Source organism: Lynx canadensis, chromosome A1 (genome assembly GCF_007474595.2).
Source record: "Lynx canadensis isolate LIC74 chromosome A1, mLynCan4.pri.v2, whole genome shotgun sequence".
Classification (NCBI taxonomy): Eukaryota; Metazoa; Chordata; class Mammalia; order Carnivora; family Felidae; genus Lynx; species Lynx canadensis.
This window is the reverse complement of record NC_044303.2, coordinates 90518179-90524200: the sequence shown is the minus strand read 5'-3', so window position 1 is coordinate 90524200 and position 6022 is coordinate 90518179.

Genomic DNA, 6022 nt, shown 5'->3' with positions numbered 1-6022 from the left:
AGGCAGTGGTGCCCAGTGGACAGAACATCGAACAGAAGACCAGTTGCAAAACCTCAGCAGGGCGGGGCCTTCCCTGGGCTGGAGGACGCCTGTGCAAGGCTTTCCCATCACCAACACCCAGAGGCACTTTTTAGGGATCAGTGCTTTTCATATACGGAAGGAAGCAACAGATACTACTGGGGAATACTATGTGCCAGGCACTTGCATAAGCCCCGTCCTCACTCTCCCAGCTCTGTATGGCTGCTACTGTGACTTGAACTCAGGGGCAAGACGTTGAGGCTGAAGGAGGCTATGTGACTGACCCAGCCAGGAAGGGGGCTGGTCCAGGCTCATAGCCCAGCTGCTGGACTGCACATTTGAACGTGGTGCAGATCACGTCAACCTCAACACCCAGGGGTTGCCTGCTTTGTGTGTCCATTCATCGAGCTGGCAGAGTAGGTGAGGTATGCAGAGAGGCAATGGAAATTCAGTGTCTTGCCCCAGGCTTAGCAGGGCCAGGCCTCCATGGGAAGCTAAATTCTCTGTGCTGTGGCTGTGAACCTCCTCACCTGTCCCTGGCTGTTTGTGCTGACTCCCAGCTAAGGAGGACTCCACTCCGAACCCCAGTTCCATGTGGGAGCCTGAGTTCCAAGGGGCATTTATACCTGCCTAGCAGTAAATGACGTTTAAAGAGTGTAGGTGACTCTGCCTGTTGCTCAGCAGCAGGAGCGCCTGCCCTGTGGAGACAGGACTCTGATGTTTTGTAGCTATTTGCAGTCTCGGGTCCCACTTGTTGGCACTGCACCCGGATCTGAATGATGTTTCAAATGCCATTGGGATTACGCTTTCATTTTTGCCTCTATAAACCTCCCCAACCCCTAAGATACAGCTCTCCTCTACTGTAGTTAGGTTACACAAGTCACCAGAAGCTAGGTGCTAGAAATTCGGCCTTTCTGGGTCTGAAAAAAAGTAAATTGTGCCTTTGAATTCTGAAAGACCCTTCACCGTCCACCTGTTTAGGCTGGTCTTGTTTCAGCCATGTGTGGTGTGTGGTGTGTGGTGGCGGGGTGTGGGGATCACGAGTAAAGAAGCCTCTCGGAAGGAGAGGTCACGTCAGGGCCACCTCGGGCTGAGCGCTCCACTTCTGCCTCTGCACCCTGAGCTTAGGGGTGGCCTCCGCAGGGAAGGAAGGGCGCCATCTTGAGGCAGAGGGCAGAGACTCAGGGTGAGAGAACCCCTTTCCCTTCGGTCAGCAAGACCAACGTGTATTTTCCTCAAAAGGAACTTGTATGAAAACCTTGAAGGTAAAGGAAACAAGAGTAAGGGAACTGGATATGTTTTGCAGACTTACTAGATTTCTCTTCAGTTTCCTGGAGCCCCCTCAGAGACTGGCCAGGCTCTTGCCACCAATTTTACACACCCATCCTGGGCATCTTTTCATCACTGGGGTGTGCTTTTACCCCTCCTTCTCAGCCTGTGCTCGGGTTTGGCAGCCACCCTCGCTCTTGTGACCTCTACCTGCCTTTTCCACTCCTCAGAAAAGACAATGCTTCCCCTCTCTGAGCTGTCTGCAGGTGCACTGGTGCAGCTCTCCTGTACGGATGCTCTCCTGTGCTGGGTGAATTCTCCCTAGATGTCTCCTTACCCATGGGTTTCTAGAATCTTCTCATCATAGGCCCTGTTTCCAGCCTATTTCTTGCTTGCTGGCTTGTGTGCTAAAGCAGCTTCTGAGCCGTGCTGTTCTAAGCCGGCACCTCTACCTACTTTCTTTAGTGACTCCATTTATTTAATTTTAGGTTCCAGTCTGCATCTATTTCACACTTTCCAAAAATGCATGAGCCTCCTTAAGGCTCCCCACTGGAAAAGCCACGGTCTGTAACAGCCCAGGACACCTCTCACCTGCTTGTGTCCTTGACCCCAGCCATCATACTTCTCAGCCTTTCCTACCACCGAGCATTGTGCACACAGGGCCCGTGGTCAGGATGCCCCATGATCTGCCCTGCCACTTGATGAGCTTCTCTGAGGTGCAAAACAGAATGGGGTTTAAGAACACAGCCGTGGTAAGTTACTGGATTTCTCTAAACCTGTTTCCTTGTCTGTAACATGGGGGTTAACAAAAGGGTTGTTGCAAGGATTAAATGAGTTAATGTGTGAAATGCTTAAAAGAGTGAGTGCCTACCACATAGTAAGCACTAGATGTTAGCTATTATTGTGATTAATCATTAACTTTAAAAAGTGTGTGTATATACACACATGTACACAGAAAGAGTACGTGCATGCATGCACTAGCTCAGCCCTCAAATAGTTCCCTCTGTTCATGGTCCTGTTTCTTCCCTGAACCTAAGAATTCCTTAAGAGTGAGAACCATGCACACTTTCCAAATGCTGGCCCAATGGTCTCAGGGCTGGAGGGTGGCTGGTGGTCAGGAACGTTATCCCTGGGCTGCTTCCGTTTCTGACTTTGCCACTTAATAGGTGAGCAATCTCCGGCCAAGTTTCTGGGTATTCTCTAAGTTTCTTCATTTGCAAAAGAAGAAAGAACTATCCCTTCTCTGATTGGGATGTTGCCAAGATAAAGATTATCATGTATGTAAACCACTCAGCATAGTGCCTGCCACATCCTGGGAGATCTGGGGCTGCTAGTTTTTTCCTGCCCAGCTTCACAGCAGAGTTCTGGAATGGCAGTTTCTATCTAGACTGGATTCTTTGTTCTATTTGTTGCCATTAGGTTCTATTCTTAAACTGTCCTGATAAGGAATTTAACATAACCGAATATTTTTGTAGATAAAAAGTCAAAAGAACCATCAGGATCTTTTCTCAACTATTTAAAAAGTCTACAGTTAAAAAAAAAAAAGTCTACAGTTACAACCCAGCTGGCTGAAGAGAAATTAGATTTAATCCCATGGGGCTTTAGTGGCTATAAATGTCTGAAGCCATCAGGTAGATGATCAGGGAACTGCTTTCCTATGGAGGCTCTTTGGACTGTAGACCGTATTCTTACCTACCTTTTGTCTGTTGTAAACACTGAGTCTTCCTTGAAATAAAACTCTTGAGAAACACTTTTTACTTTTGGTATGTGTAGAAAACAAAAAGCAAAAACCACCTAATTCTTCAGGATTACAAAGTTTTCCAGTAAGGGCTTCAAAGTGAAATATCCATCTGTTCCAGACTAATTTCTGGTCATCTTCTAATTTTTAAAGTAGTAAACAAGTAAACAAGTAGTAAACAATTTTTAAAGTAGTAAACAAGTAAACAAGTAAACTCAACTTCATACATTTCTTCTATTCATAAAGCTGACTTCACTGTTGGTAGCGCTGTGACTGTGAAGAAATAAGCAACTGCCTTTGGATGATAATTTGAACTCTGATTCTAAGGAACCAAAGCCCATGTAAAGGATAACACGTGCAAACACGTGCACATATATACAACATACCGCCTTCAGAGTTAACAGAGACCAAGACTAATTGAAACATAAAAACTTAATGGTGCCAGTTAAACTTCAAAGCCATAAAATGGTAGGTTCAAATTTCAATGGCAGATGACAAATCTTTCCTAAGACTGATGGAAAGCTCCATCCTGTTAATTCACTCATTTCATTTCTTAGCTCTTGTAAAAATTCTGTATTTGGCTCTGAAAAGCACCTACTATTTTAAAAAAGTCTTACTCTCTGCTAGGGCTTGAAACAATGTGAAAAGGCAAAAGCACATTAATACAGACAGTAGCATTGTCATTAAACACTCTTACATCTCCTGCTTATGAAGGAAAATCACAACTCACCATAAATGGGAAGGAGAGCAAAGGGAACAAACTAGGTTAATTTTTACTGGAATAAAGTGAGGTGGGGAGGAACTATCTTACTAATTTATGAAAATACTGCTAGAAGAAAAAAATATTTTGTAGGTATTGAGGAAGAAGCCAACCTCAACACAGCCTGCTCTAGAGAATAAAGTTAAACACTCAGGTGAATTCTCTAGCATACAGAGTTGGCTGGAAATATCAGGAGAGCCACTGAACCAGTGAATCTCAAGGGATAAAGATGTACTAAATAACCTCTGCGGCTTCTGAAAATCCTTTAACTTACTCATGCACCTAACAACAGGGCCCTAGAATACATAAAGCAAAAACTGACATAATTGAAGGGAGAAACAATAATAGATTCAACAATAATCATTGGAATCTTCAGTACTCCACTTTCAATAACAGAACAGCTAGATCGAAGATAAAAGAGGAACAAGAAAATTGAACAACACTATTAAACAACTAGAGCTAAGAGACATCTATGGAGCACTCCACCCTATAGCAGAATATGTATTTCTCTCAAGTGAACATGGAACATTCTCCAAGATAGACCATATGTTAGGTAATGAAACAAGCCTCAATATATTTAAAATGATTGAAATCATACAAAGTATATTTCCAACCACAATGTAATGAAATTAGAAATCTGTAAGAGAAGGAAATTTGGGCAATTCACAAAGACGTGGCATTTAAGCAACATACTCCCCTCAACAACAAATGGGTCAAAAGAGAAATCACAGGGAAACTAGAAAAAAAAAATTGGGATAACTGATACAAAACCCACAATATACCAAAACCCTATTGATGAGCAAAACTGTGCTTAAATGAAAACTTATAGCTGTAAATAATTATATTAACAAAGGAGAAAGAGCTGAAGTTTTTCCACTTTGAGAAAAAAAGAGAAAGAAAAAACTAGGCCCAAACCAAGCAGCAGAAGAAAGTAACAAAGATCTGAGTAAAAATTAATTAAATACAAAATAGAAAAATTGGCAAATTAATGAAACCAAAAGTTAGTTCTTTGACAAGGTCAAAATTTGCAAACCTTTAGCTGAATTGACCAAGCAAAAAAGAAAGAAGACTCAAGTTACTAAAATCAGGGATGAAAGAGGGGACATTACTACCTACACTGCAGGAATAAAAAAGGATTACAAGGGAACCTTATAGACAATCATGTGCCAATGAATAAAATAAACTTGATGAAATGGACAATTACCTACAGAGATGCAAACTATAGGAACTGACTTAACTAGAAATAGAAAAGACCCGTAAAAACTAAAGACAGTGAGCCAGTAATCAAAAAACTTCCCACAAGGAAAAGTTCAGAGCCAGATGGCTTCACTGGTGAGTTTTACCAAACAAATGAGAATTAACACCAATCCTTCTCAAACTCTTTCAAAAAACAGCAGAGGAGTAAACACTTCATAATCATTATATGAGGCCAGCAGTACAGATACTAAAGCCAGAGAAAGAAATCACAAAATTATAGACCCATACCTCTTATGAATACAGATGCATAAACCCTCAGCAAATACTACCAAACTAAATTCTGCAACATATAAAAACATAATCCCACTGTGACCACTTGCCTGGGGATTTATCCCAGGAAGGCAAGGTTGGCTCAACACATGAAAATTGATCAATGTAATACATTAATGCAAAAAAGGACAAAACCTACAAAATAATCACAATAGGCACAGAAAAAGCATTTGACAAAATCCAAAACTCATGATAAAAACACTCAACAAGTTAGAAATAGAGAGGAACTTTTTCAATCTGACAAAGGGCATCTATGACAATCCCACAGCTAACATCATACTCAATGGTGATAGTCTGAAAGCTTTCCCCCCAAGATAAGGAACAACACATGGATGCTGCTTGCACCACTTCTATTCAACATTCCACTAATGGAGGGTCTAGCCAGGGACAATTAAGCAAGAAAATGAAGTAAAACGCATTCAGATCAGAAAGAACATTAAATTATCTCTATTTGCAGATGATATGACCTCTTATATAGAAAATTCAAAGGCATCCACTAAAAGGCTATTAGAGCTAGTAAATGAGCTCAGCAAGGTTGCAAGAATAAAAAATCCATCATATTTCTACAGAAATTAAATAAATAAAAAGGCATCCTCTGTTCATGGATTAAAGACTTAATACTGTTATGACACTACTACCTAAAATGATCTGCAGATTCAGCATAATCCTGATCAAAATCCCAGCTGGCATTTTTGCAGAGATTGAGAAAC